This window comes from Pongo pygmaeus, chromosome 5 (assembly GCF_028885625.2).
Source record: "Pongo pygmaeus isolate AG05252 chromosome 5, NHGRI_mPonPyg2-v2.0_pri, whole genome shotgun sequence".
NCBI lineage: Eukaryota > Metazoa > Chordata > Mammalia > Primates > Hominidae > Pongo > Pongo pygmaeus.
This window is the reverse complement of record NC_072378.2, coordinates 37,614,029-37,627,972: the sequence shown is the minus strand read 5'-3', so window position 1 is coordinate 37,627,972 and position 13,944 is coordinate 37,614,029. Positions and strand designations below refer to the sequence as shown.

The 13,944-nt window shown below is 42.6% G+C and overlaps 1 protein-coding gene across 3 annotated transcripts in view; it reads left to right on the top strand.

Annotated features, from left to right (window-relative positions):
• TMEM217 (transmembrane protein 217) overlaps positions 1-13,944 on the top strand; it is a 45,666-nt gene that overhangs the window by 21,026 nt on the left and 10,696 nt on the right. The gene's annotated exons all lie outside the window — the stretch shown is intronic.

Here is a 13,944-nt window from a genome sequence, read left to right as displayed (position 1 = left end):
AAATGCGGGAACTTTGATTGTGAACACTCAGATACCCAGAAGTCCCTACATCTTGGCAAATTCTTTAACATTTCTCCCACAAAAGGTAGAATCTAATTCCTCTCCCCTTGAATATGGCCTTGGTGACTCACTTCTAAAGAATAGCGTCCAGGAAACGTGTTGCTATGGAACTTCTGAGGCTAGAATAAGAAAAGGTGATACAGCTTCCATCTGGCTTGCTCTTTTTGGGACACTCATTTTGGAGAAGCCAGTCAGCAGGCTGTGAAGGATCCCAAAGGAGCCCACACGGACAGACCATGGAGAAGCCCACGTGGATGGGCACTGAGGCCTCCAACTGACAGCCAAGAGCAATCGCCAGGCATCTGAGTGAGTCTTCTAGGAGAGGCTACAAAGTTTGTGGAGAAGTAGCAAGTCATCCTGGACATGCCCTGTCTAAATTCCCCACAATGTACAAAATTAAGCTAACTGTGCTCTGTCTGAAGTCCTCACCCATAGAATCCATTCACATAATAAATGATTATCTTATGCTACTAAGTTTTGGGGTAATTTGTTATAGAAATTAATAAAATTAGTAAAAAAAAAATAGTAACTGGCACATCCAATTTAAAGATGAGCAAACTGAGTCTTGGAGAGAATAAATTCACAGTAAATGGTGAAGCCAAGATTGAAGCCTGGCCATTTGACTTGAAAATTTGCGGATCTCAACCTTGACACCCTCCCTATAATGGCCTATTATTCCCTTGCATTTTCAGGATATCCTTGGTTACTCAGAACACAACTAATTAGCTTATTCTCCCACCCCAGGATTGAACCTGGGAGGGCAATGCTATCACCAAAAAAATACACATGCTCATACTCTAAAAATAACCCACTCAGAAAGGGTTAAACTGAGCTGCAGATTGGCAAATGATAAATGCTTAGTTCAGGGCCTAAAAAACAAAGAGTATTTAAAAATAAATGGCCGGACACAGTGGCTCATGCCTGTAATCCTAGCACTTTGGGAGGCAGAGATGGGAGAATCACTTGAGCCCAGGAGTTCAAGACCAGCCTGGGCAACATAGTGAGACCCTGTCTCTGTTTTTTTTAATTGTTTTTAAATTAAAAATAAAATAAACACTACACACTTTTTTGAGTTCAAACACGATGATGTTAAAGTGGGATGAAAGGATAAAGATCAGCTTTATTTTACAATGTTTTGTCATGTTAATGATTTTTTATTTATCTAGCTTTATTTTTCTAGCGTGAATATTTTAAACTCTACATAAAGATATTGCTGTGGTTTGAATGTGTTTGACCCCTCCAAAATTCATGTGTTGAAACTTAATCCCTATAGTGGTGGTATTAAGAGATAGGGACTTTGGGGAAGGGATTAAGTCATGAGGGTTCCTTCAAAATGGGTTAGTGCTTTATAAAAGGACTAGAGGGAACTAGTTTAGGTCCCCTTGCCCTTCTACTTTCCTCCTTGTGAGGACACAGCAACAAGGCATCATCTTGGAAGCAGACAGCAGTCCTCACCAGACACTAATGCCAGTGCCTTGATCTTGGACTTTCCAGCCTCCAGAACCATAAGAAATACATTAGGCCGGGCGCGGTGGCTCACGCCTGTAATCCCAGCACTTTGGGAGGCCAAGGCGGGCAGATCACAAGGTCAGGAGATCGAGACCATCCTGGCTAACATGGTGAAACCCCATCTCTACTAAAAAATAGAAAAAATTAGCCAGGCGTGGTGGCGGGCGCCTGTAGTCCCAGCTACTCGGAAGGCTGAGGCAGGAGAATGGCGTGAACCTGGGAGGCGGAGCTTGCATTGAGCCAAGATGGCACCACTGCACTCCAGCCTGGGCAACAGAGCGAGATTCTGTCTCAAAAAAAAAAAAAAAAAAAAAAAAAAAGAAATACATTTGTGTTCTTTATATATTACCCAGTCTGTGGTGTTCTGTTATAGCAGCATAAATGGTCTAAGACAGATATCTTTAATTTAAAACAATTTCAAACGTTGCCAACATTCCAAGATGGAATTGGAATCACTTCCAATTGTGTAGTATTTGAAGTAATATATCATTTCCAGAAATTTTCACAAATAAAAAAAGCTTTGTTCTATCCCCGGCTACTTCTCATGATAATGTTTTTAGCTCTTGGTTTAGACTATGACAGAGTTATCCAGCTGTCCTTCCACATTGCCAGCTTTAACCATTTTTGCAGTTGAGAAGATATTGTATTTTTTAAAAAGCCACACCAGCATAAGGGTAGCCAGTGGGATTTATTTAATGACCTGGGTTTATTAGGAATTCATGAAATAATTACATTTTCATAAATTTATTTTTATTAAAATTGTGCATGTGTGTGTAATATTAACATGTAAACCTTGTAATAAAACCAGCATTTCTCTTTTCTTCCTTCCCTATCCCTATTCATACTTTTCACAGGTAACCACTTTCAGTTCTTCTATTTCTCCTCCTATTTATCTCTTTATCTCAAAATTATATGTGTATACCGATATTTATTTTATTTTTTTTTTTTTGAGATGGAGTCTCACTCTGTCGCCTAGGCTGGAGTGCAGTGGCACCATCTCGGCTCACTGCAACCTCTGCCTCCTGGGTTCAAGTAATTCTCTTGCCTCAGACTCCTGAGTAGCTGGGACTACAAACACAAGCCACCACATCTGGCCAGATGTGGACTTCTTATCCTCTACACACACACTCACTGCCATTCCTCCCAAACTCTTAACTGTATCATCACTAGTGGCTATATCAAGATTACAACTTCATAAGCACAGGTACTCCTCAACTTACGATGAGGTTATGTCCCAATAAACCCATCATAAGTTGAAAATATTGTTAAGTCAAAAATGCATTTAACTGGCAAGGTGCGGTGGCTCACACCTGTAATTTCAGCACTTTGGGAGGCCAAGGTGGGAGGATCGTCTGAGGTCAGGAGTTCAAGACCAGCCTGGCCAACATGGAGAAACCCCACCTTGACTAAAAATACAAAAATTAGCTGGGTGTAGTGGCGCATGCCTGTAATCCCAGCGACTCGGGAGGCTGAGGCAGGAGAATCATTCAAATCTGGGAGACAGAGGTTGCAGTGAGCCAAGATTATACCACTGTACTCCATCCTGGGTGACAGAGTGAGACTATCTCAAAAAAAAAAAAAAAATTCATTTAATACACCTAACCTACCAAACATCATAACTTAGCCTAGCCTACCTTAAATGTGCTAAGAACATTTACATTAGCCTACTGTTGGGCAAAATCATCTAATACAAAAATACAAAGACTATTTTATAATAAAGTGTTGAATATCTCATGTAATTTATTGCATTACTATACTGAAAGTGAAAATCAGAATGGCTGTATGGGTACTCCAAGTATTGTTTTTACTGAATGCATATCACTTTTGCACCATGGTAAAGTAGAAAAAATTTAAGTCAAACCATTGTAAGTTAGGGACCATCTGTATGGTTAATTGTCCAAAGGAGACGTGATGGTTTTTGGACTATGATGATAGCAGTGGAGATGGTGCTACAGTTAGAATGTATATGTCCCTCCAAAATTCATATGTTGGAACTTAAACCCCGGTGTGATGGTAGTAAGAGGTGGAGCCTTTGGAAAAATGATTAAGTCATGAGGGCGCCAACTTCGTGAATGAGATTAATGCCCTCGTAAAAGAGGATTCAGAGAGCTGCCTCTTGCCCTTCCACCTTCTGCCATGTGAGCATGCAGCGGCAAGATGCCACCTGAAAGCAGGGAAAGCCAGCCCTGCTGGTGCCTTAATCTTGGACTTCTCAGCCTCCAAAACTGAGAAATAAATTTCTGTTGTTTATAAATCTCCCAGTCTGTGGTGTTGTGTCATATTGCATGAATGGACTAAGATGGATCAGAAAAATAATGATTCAAGAGATTGGTGGGAAGGAGAGTTGATGGAACTTAGTGAGTTTTTTTGGATGTTGAGGATGAGCAAGAGGAAGGTACATGGGGAAATGGGTAGAAGAGTGTTAATATCATTTACTTGAATAAGGAAGACCAGAGAAACAGCAGGTGGGGGTGGGAGTTTGGCACAAGCTAAGTTTAAGCAGCTCCAAAAGAGTTCCCAAATGGAGGCATTCTCGTTGAATACGTCAACTGAAGCTCCAAACTGAAGACCAGATTGGATTGGGAGTCACCAGTGTAGTGGACATTGCATTTGTTCTCAGTGTAGACGGCAGCAGAACCACAGTGAGGTTACCAAAGAAGAGAGTATAAAGTGAGAACAGTCTTGGTTTGTGCACTGAGGGAGACTAGCCTTTAGGAATAAGCAGAAGGAAGCTAATAAAGGAGTCTGAGAAAGAGTTGCCAGACAGGTGAGAGAAAAACAAGGTGAGTTTGGTGTCAGAAGTCAAGAGAAGATTTTTGAAGAGATAAGGAGTGGTCAACTGAAATGATAAATGGAAGGTTCCGGGGAGGGCAGGAGCATGGGCTCTGGAACAGAGATAACAACAGGGTAGAGGAGGAAAGATACTTCCTCTTTGTAACAAAGGAAGGAAGTGTATATGTGGAAATGGGGTTTGTGGATCTGGGACCAAAGGCTCGGACTAGCTGTTGCAGAAAACGGGAGAGGAAGTTAACCAGAGAAAGGTAGTAGGATTTCCCAGCAGTGTTTAGGGCCAGTTAAACTGGTGACCATTAATAGGGTATAAAACTATTGTCAGGAGGCTGAGGCAGGAGAATGGTGTGAACCCCGGAGACAGAGCTTGCAGTGCGCCAAGATTGCGCCGCTGCACTCCAGCCTGGGCGACAGAGCGAGACTCCATCTCAAAAAACAAAACAAAACAAAACAAAACAGAAAAAACTATTGCATAGGGCCCTTAGTCTAGATTATCCTTGAAGGTTTGGAAAAAGTATATAGAAAATCCATTATGGGCAGGAGCCTTGTGGTAGAAAGTTCTCCTGACCTTCGCTATTTCAGCATGTTATTCTGTTTGTGATCTCTGATTCTATTTGCATCAACTTGGGAAAATTCTATTTTTTGGAACGAGGCGTCCTTTTGTACCCATTAATCAAATCTATTAGCCCAGATTTAAGAATAAATTCCATTTCACCCCTCTCTCCCCCTCAACAAAAGACTTACACAAGCAAAAAAGAAAATACCTCATAAGGTGACTTATCCTTCAGCTGCCTAGTTTCAGGTAAGGAGAAAGCAGATAATTCGGTTCCTGCAAGCTTGAGATTTTTGCCTGGGTCCCACCTCCAGAGATTCTGATTTTAGTAAGTCTGGGCTAGGGACTGAGATTCTGTAATTTTTTTAGCCACACAGTCAGGAAGACCTAGGAAGCAGGGGTCTGAGGAAGAATAATGGTCTGAAAGTGGGAAGAAAATCCAAGAGCAGAGTAGCTGCATTTCCTGAAAAAAAAAAAATTGTACATTTCTCTCTACATTGAAAAATATATATATTATATAAAATAACATAATATATATATATTATATATATAAAAGATAAAACACCCAGGCAGCATGAACTTTCTGTTGAATCTTTTTTTTTTTTTTTTTTTTTGAGATGGAGTCTCGCTCTGTCGCCCAGGCTGGAGTGCAATGGTGCAATCTCGGCTCACCGCAACCCCGCCTCCCAGGTTCACGCCATTCTCCTGCCTCAGCCTCCCGAATAGCTGGGACTACAGGTGCACGCCACCATGACTGGCTAATTTTTGTATTTTTAGTGAAGATGAGGTTTCACCATGTTGGCCAGGATGGTCTCGATCTCCTGAACTTGTGATCCACCTGCCTCAGCCTCTCAAAGTGCTGGGATTAGAGGCGTGAGCCACCGCGCCCAGCCTGATTTCTTAAAAATTAAATGGAGGCCAAGTGTGATCCCAGCACTTTGGGAGGCTGAGGCAGGTGGATCACTTGAGGTCAGGAGTTCAAGACCAGCCTGGCCAACATGGTGAAAGCCCGTTTCTACAAAAAAAACAAATAAATAAATTAGCCAGACATGGTAGCTTGCACCTGTAATCCCAGCTACTTGCAAGGCTGAGGCAGGAGAATCGCTTGAACCCGGGAGGTGGAGGTTGCAGTGAGCAGAGATCATGCCCCTGCACTCCAGCCTGGGACAGAGTAAGACTCCATCTCAAAAAGAAAATAAATAAAAATTCAATTAAACTAAATTAAATGGAATTTAGTGACAGTGGTTTAACTAGGTTCTTGAATTGATTTGGTTTAATCCCACAGCCTAACTTAAACAACAACAACAACAACAACAAAAACAAACAACAAAAAAAACCTTTGTGTTGTTATTTAGTTTCACTGAAAAGAAAACTCATTGTTAAAACCCTTTTCAAAAAAATTAACAATTTTTATAAGACAACTGCCCAGTTGTAGAGAAGCAATTTACCCAGGTCCAAAGAAGAATTGAAAGGCTGTTTTGCTTAACTGTGTTAAGCAGAATTTTGGCCCCTTTATTGGTTTGCTAAGGCTGCTATAACTACATATCACAGAGTGGCTTAAACAACAGAAATTAGTTTTCTAACAGTTCTTGAATTCTGAGATCAAGGTGTCAGTAGGGTTGGGGTTTTTTTGAGGCTTTTTTCCTTATTTTGTAGATGGCCACCCTCACCACCCCTGCGCCATGTATTCACATGGTCATCCCTCTCTGTGTGTCTGTGTCCTAATCTTCTCTTCTTATAAGAAATGTCAGATTAGGTCTGACACTAATGACCTAATTTTAACTTAATTACCTCTTTAAAGACCCTATCTCTAAATACAGTCACATTCTGCAGTGCTGGGGGTTAGGATTTCAACATAGAATTGAAATCCCTGGTGACGAGGGGCACAATTCAGCCCATAACAACCCTTATGGCCTTTGCCCCGTCGTATCACACCTGTGAGTATGCAAAAGGGACTTTGCAGATGCAATTAAGGTGAAGGACCTGAAGGTAAAGAGATTGTCTTGGATTAGACAAGTGGGTCCAGTCTAACCACATGAACCCATAAATGGAGAGAACTTTCTCCAGTTAGAGGCAGTGAATTGTGACAGAAGGAGAAGGCAGAGAAATTCCAAGCGTGAGAAGGACTTGATGTACCACTGCTGGCTCTGAGAGCTCAGGAGCAAGGCCTGGAAGGAGGCCTCTGGAAGCCAGGGGTGGCCCTCAGCTAACAGCCAGCAAGGAAGTAGGGATCTTTGTTCTACAAATGCAAGGAACTGAATTCGGCCAACAAACTGAAGGAGGCTAGAAGGGGATTCTTCCCTAGAATTTCCCAAGAAGGGTCCCGCTAGCCCAGGATACCTCCATTTCTACCTTGTGAAACCTGGAGCAGAGAAACCACCAGTTGAGTATTGAGGCAACTGGGACTGGTGACCTACAGAACTGAGACACTATTATAACTTTGTATTGTAACCACTCAGTTTGTGGTAATTTGTTATGGCAGCAATAGAAAACAAATCAACCAACTGCAGAGTCAGCGCATTAAGGAGAAGTACTAGAAATTAAATCTATAGATGGCTGTAACTTAGAATGAGCCAAATAATAAAATGAATCTAATGAAGTTACTAGTAAAACTGAAAGTTGTACATTGGCCTGGCGCAGTGGCTCACGCCTGTAATCTCAGCACTTTGGGAGGCCGAGGCGGGCGGATCACGAGGTCAGGAGATCGAGACCATCCTGGCTAACATGGTGAAACCCCGTCTCTACTAAAAATACAAAAAATTAGCCAGGCATGGTGGCGGGTGCCTGTAGTCCCAGCTACTCGGGAGGCTGAGGCAGGAGAATGGAGTGAACCCGGGAGGCAGAGCTTGCAGTGAGCCGAGATAGCGCCACTGCACTCCAGCCTGGGCGACAGAGCGAGACACTGTCTCAAAAAAAAAAAAAAAAAAAACTGAAAGTTGCTAGGGAGACGAGTCTGATTTTCCAAAGTCCTGTTGAAGAGCGACCTTCCACAGGACAAGGGCTTACTCTGTTCAGTTGAGTTGGCACTAAATTCTGAATAGTTGTTAGTAAATCTCCTGACAGGTAAAAATCTTTTTCTGGGTGTCTGAATGCATAAATAATACAAATACACCTCCCTCTTGAAACTATCAATGAGGAAATAAATACATACAATTACAGCTATCCTCAAGATAGTTATGAAACTCTAATACAGTGCCTGGCACAAAGTAAGCTTTTATTAAATGTTTGCTATTATTATTATTATTTTGTTTTGTTTTGTGTTTTTTAAGACGGAGTCTCTCTCTGTCACCCAGGCTGGAGTGCAGTGGCACAGTCTCGGCTCACTGCAAGCTCCACCCCCCAGGTTCATGCCATTCTCCTGCCTCGGCCTCCTGACTAGCTGGGACTACAGGCACCCGCCACCAAGCCCAGCTAATTTTTTGTGTTTTTAGTAGAGTCGGGGTTTCACCATGTTAGTCAGGATGGTCTCGATCTCCTGACCTTGTGATCCGCCCGCCTTGGCCTCCCAAAGTGCTGGGATTATAGGCGTCAGCCACTGCGCCCGGCTATTATTATTATTATTGAGACGAAGTCTTGCTCTGTCTCCCAGGCTGGAGTGCAGTGGCGCAATCTCGGCTCACTGCAACCTCTGCCTCCCGGGTTAAAGCAATTCTCCTGTCTCAGCCTCCCGAGTATCTGGGACTACAGGCGCATGCCACCACGCCTGGCTAATTTTTGTATTTTTAGTAGAGACAGGGTTTCACCATGTTGACCAGGCTGGTCTCGAACTCCTGACCTCAGGTGATCCACCCACCTTAGTCTCTCAAAGTGCTGAGATTACAAGCGTGAGCCATCACTCCCGGCCTTATTATTATTTTTTGAGATGGAGTTTCACTCTTGTGAAAATTGCAACATGGCCCTCAAATATGTTTTGTTTGAACAGCACAATCTATTAAGGAAATTTGAATTCAAATACTTTCAGGCAGGTGGACACTGTCCTAATTGCTACAATCTCTACTACTCCCTGGTAACTTTTTCTTTCTTTTTTCTCTTTTTTGAAATGGAGTCTTGCTATGTTGCCCAGGCTGGCCTCAAACTCCTGGGCTCAAGTGATGCTCCTGCTTTAGCCTCTCAAGTAGTTGGGACTATAGGTGCAACCCACCACACTCAGCCCTAGTATCTTCATACCCCTCAACCTCACCCATTTATTTGACTTGCCTAGCTCTGGAAGGCCTTAGAGTTTGAGACTCTTGCTTTAGAAGTCTCTTTATCTCACTTGATAGAGCAAATGTGAAACTTTCCGTAACATGGAAACATTAACTTTTTTTTCTGTGTTCCTATTTGTGACTTTTTAAATCTCAGTATTGGATCATTTTTTTCCTACAAACTTTTTTCCTATATATATCTCTCAAGATATATACAAAGTAAGTATTAAATTATGTTTTAATTTTGCAAATTAAAATATTTACCTCACATAAGGATATCAGTCAAATGAGATGATGTAATAATGATAAAGATAATGGTAATAATAAACATTTAGGCTGAGCGCAATGGCTCATACCTGTAATCCCAGCACAGCACTTTGGGAGGCTGAGCCGGGTGGATCACGAGGTCAGGAGTTTGAGACCAGCCTGGCCAGCATGGTGAAACCCCACCTCTACCAAAAATACAAAATTAGACGGGCATGGTGGTGTGCCCCTGTAGTCCCAGCTACTTGGGAGGCTGAAGCAGGAGAATTGCTTGAATCTGGGAGGCGGAGGTTGCAGTGAGCCAAGATCGCGCCACTACACTGCAGCCTGGGTGACAGAGCGAGACTCCATCTCAAAAAAACAAAACAAAACAAAAAAAACCTTCGCTTAGAGCAATCAAGAGTATGCACTTGGAAGTTTTGCAGCATAGATGGGAAAAAGAATGGGAAGGAAGGGAAGGAAGGAGAAGAACTAAGAAAGAGAGAGAAAGAAGAAAGGAGAAAGGAACAGAATGGCCCTGAGAGTTAGTGAGGAAGATGAGTCAGATGAGAGACAATGGAGGAAGAATTGCCAACATTGACCAAAGGCCTACTTTAATCAAGGCCTTACTCTAGTCGAGGCCCTCCTTAGGAACTAGGGGATGGATGGAGTCTCTGGGCTCAGTGGATTCAAAAATCCCTGAAACACACAAAACACAAGTAGGTTGAGCATGAAGGCAAGTGAGTCAGTTTTGGAGGCAGAAAGTTGTGAGTTCAAATCCTAATTTTGCTGCTGTGCAGATATACAGGCCTGGGCAAAATTAATTAGCTTCTCTAACACTCAATAACCTTATTGGTAGCTATGAAAATGATTATTATAAGTATAAAATATTTAAATAACAATTTAAGACAATATATAATAAAATATGTCATAAGACAATACATGAGTTATTACCAAGTTAATTGTAAGAGAATGGTGATCTTGGACCAGGTGCCGTGGCTCACGCCTGTAATCCCAGCACTTTGGGAGGCTGAGGCAGGTGGATCACGAGGTCAGGAGTTCAAGCAGCCTGACCAACACGGTGAAACCCGTCTCTGCTAAAAATACAAAAAGATTAGCTGGGTGTGGTTGCACGCGCCTGTAATCCCAGCTACTCAGGAGGCTGAGGCAGGAGAATCGCTTGAACCCGGGAGGCGAGATCATGCCACTGCACTCCAGCCTGGGCGACAGAGCAAGACTCTGTCTCAAAAAAACAAAAAAAAACAAACAAAAAAAGAGAATGGTGATCTTGAGATAAAGGGGAGATATCTCTTTATGAGGAGATGGTGAATAAGCATAGACTCCGTGAAATAAGCATGTAGACAGGAAGAATCTGCTGGATTCTTCAAAAGAGCAAAGTCAAAGGAGGTGCTAGATCCCAGTAGATCACTATTTCTCATTACACTTCTTCAATAAAGAAGTTTAGGTAGTATCATATGGTACAAGCTAAGCCACTGTAACAAAGAAATCCCAAAAGACAATGACTTATTTATGATAGGAGTTTATTTCTCTCTCACGTAGCAATGACCCACGGCTGATAGGGTAGGTCATAGATCAGTTCCAGTCATGGCCAAAAAACAGGAAGGGGGAAAGGGAGAAGGTGAGAGCACTCCTAATTCTTTTATGAGCAAGACTGTAGAGTGGCACACATCACTTCCATTTGTATCCCGTTGGTCATGGGGCCACACAAATCCGCAAGGGAAGCTGGGAAATGCAGTTATTAGCTGGGCAGCCATGTGTCTAGCTAAAGGTAAAAGTGAAAAGGGAGAAATGAATGTTGGGAGACAATTGTCAGTCTTTGCTAGGGATAGACCAATGGGAACCCAAAATTTTAATGAGATTTTTAAGAAGTACAAACAGGACGTTTGCTATCTGTTTTAGTTGGATGGGAGGCAATGAACACAGCAAGGCCAATTACGCCACAGTATGCCACAGGTGTGAGATTAGATTACATGTCTTTTTCCACTCTTTTTATTTTTTTCCTTGGGGAACTCAGGTATACAGGATTGGACTATTCATAATCCTAGGTCATAGAAAACAGTCATCATTAATACATGCATGGCCCACTTCTGTTCTTTTATTTACTAGTTTGTTTTTTTAACTATGATGAACACTTGTGAATCTCTCATTCAACCCAAGAAACAGAATAAAACCTCACAATTATCTATGTGCCCCTGCCCCTATCCCTGCCCCTCGCACTTCAGAAGTAACCACAATCCCAAATTTTGTATCTATTATCCTCTTACTTTTGGTAATTTTTTTTCTTTTTTTTAGTCAGAGTCTCGCTCTGTCACCGAGGCTGGAGTGCAGTGTCACAATCTTGGCTCACTGCAACCTCTGCCTCCCAGGCTCAAGTGATTCTCATACCTCAGCCTCCGGAGTAGCTGAGATTACAGGGATGTGCCACCACCACACCTAGGTAATTTTTGGTTTTGGTGGTTCTTTTTTTTTTTTTTTTGGAGAGATGGGCCATGTTGGGCAGGTTGGTTTCGAACTCCTGTACTCAAGCAATTCACCTGCCTCAGCCTCCCAAAGTGCTGGGATTACAGGTGTGAGCCACCATGACTGGTCTTCCCTTACTTTTATAATAAAGTTTTATTCACATATATATGTAGGGCCAAAAAATATATTCTTAAATTTTGCTTGGTTTTGATTTTTATGAAAAGATTATCATCATACTATGTGCTCTCAATCTTGAAAAATATTTTAGAAAAATATTTACAGTGGCTCACTCCTGTAGTCCCAGCTGCTCAGAAGGCTGAGGTGGGAGGGTCACTTGAGGCCAGGAGTTTGAGACCAGCCTGGGTAACATGGCGAGATGCTGTCTCTCCAAAAATAAAAGTTTTTTTTTTTTTTTTTTTGAGAGGAGTCTCGCTCTGTCACCCAGGCTGGAGTGCAGTGGTGTGATCTCGGCTCACTGCAAGCTCTGCCTCCTGGGTTCACGCCATTCTCCTGCCTCAGCCTCCCGAGTAGCTGGGACCACAGGTGCCCGCCACCACGCCTGGCTAATTTTTTGTATTTTTAGTAGAGACGGGGTTTCATCGTGTTAGCCAGGATGGTCTCGATCTCCTGACCTCATGATCCGCCCACCTCAGCCTCCCAAAGTGCTGGGATTACAGGCAAAAGCCACTGCACCCAGCTAAAAAAAAATTTCTTTTTTAATGAGCTGCATGTGGTAGTGTGCACCTGTGGTCTCAGCTAGTTAAAAGGCTGAGGCAGAGGCCGGGCGCGGTGGCTCACGCCTGTAATCCCAGCACTTTGGGAGGCCGAGGCAGGTGGATCATTTGAGGTCAGGAGTTCAAGACCAGCCTGGCCAACATGGTGAAACTCTGTCTCTACTAAAAATACAAAAAAATGAGCCAGGCATGGTGGCAGGCGCCTGTAGTCCCAGCTACTGGGGAGACTCAGGCAGGAGAATCGCTTGAACCCGGGAGGCAGAGGTTGCAGTGAGCTGAGATCGTGCCACTGCATTCCAGCCTGGTGACAGAGTGAGATCCTGTCTCCAGAAAAAAAAAAAAAAGGCTGAGGCAGGAGGCTCTGTTGAGCTCAGGAGTTTGAGGCTGCAGTGAGCTATGACTGCATTACTCCATTCTGGCCTGGGCAACACAGCAAGACTCCATCTCTATAAATAAATATATAAATAAGAAAAATAGGCTAGGCGCAGTGGCTCACGCCTGTAATCCCAGCACTTTGGGAGGCCGAGGCGGCAGATCACCTGAGGTCAGGAGTTTGAGACCAGCCTGACCAACATGGTGAAACCCCGTCTCTACGAAAAATGCAAAAATTAGCTGGGCATGGTGGCACACGCCTGTAATCCCAGCTACTTGAGAGGCTGAGGCAGGATAATTGCTTGAACCCGGGAGGCAGAGGTTGTGGTGAACTGAGATCATGCCACTGTACTCCAGCTTGGGCGACAGAGCAAGATACTGTCTCAAAAAAAGAAAAATATTTGAGTTGAGTATAGAATCCTAGGTTGGCAGGGGTTTCTGTTTGTTTGTTTTGCTTTGTGTAGCACAATTAAAATATTATTCCATGGGATTTTTGTTTCCTGTAGAAGTCTATAACTGTTGGTCTTTTAAATAAAAAGCCCATTGGCTGCTTTTGAGATTTTCTTTTTGTGTGTGGTGTTCCATAGTTTGAGTACCATATGTTTTGTGTAGATTTTCTTTCATTTATCCTTCTAGCAATCAGTTAGGTTTCTTGAATCTGTGCATTGGTGTTTTTTTTTCAGTTGTGCAAATCCTCAGCTATTTTCTCTGTAAATATGCTACCCCCATTTTGTCTCATCTCTCTTTCTCTATCAGAACATCTTATTATATCTTTCATGTCTCTTAACTTCTCATTCATATTTTCCATCTTTTTGTCTCCCTGTGCTACATTCTGGATAATTTCTGCTGATTTATCTTGTTTCCTGGTTAACTAATTATTCCTTAATCTGTGTCCAACCTGCTACCATTTATGTCCACTGAATTTTTAATTTAAGATACTGAGTTTTTCATCTCTAGAATTCTGTTTGGTTCTTTTTCAAATCAGCTAGTGATGGCAGTGGCTGCTGCCATCATTCCG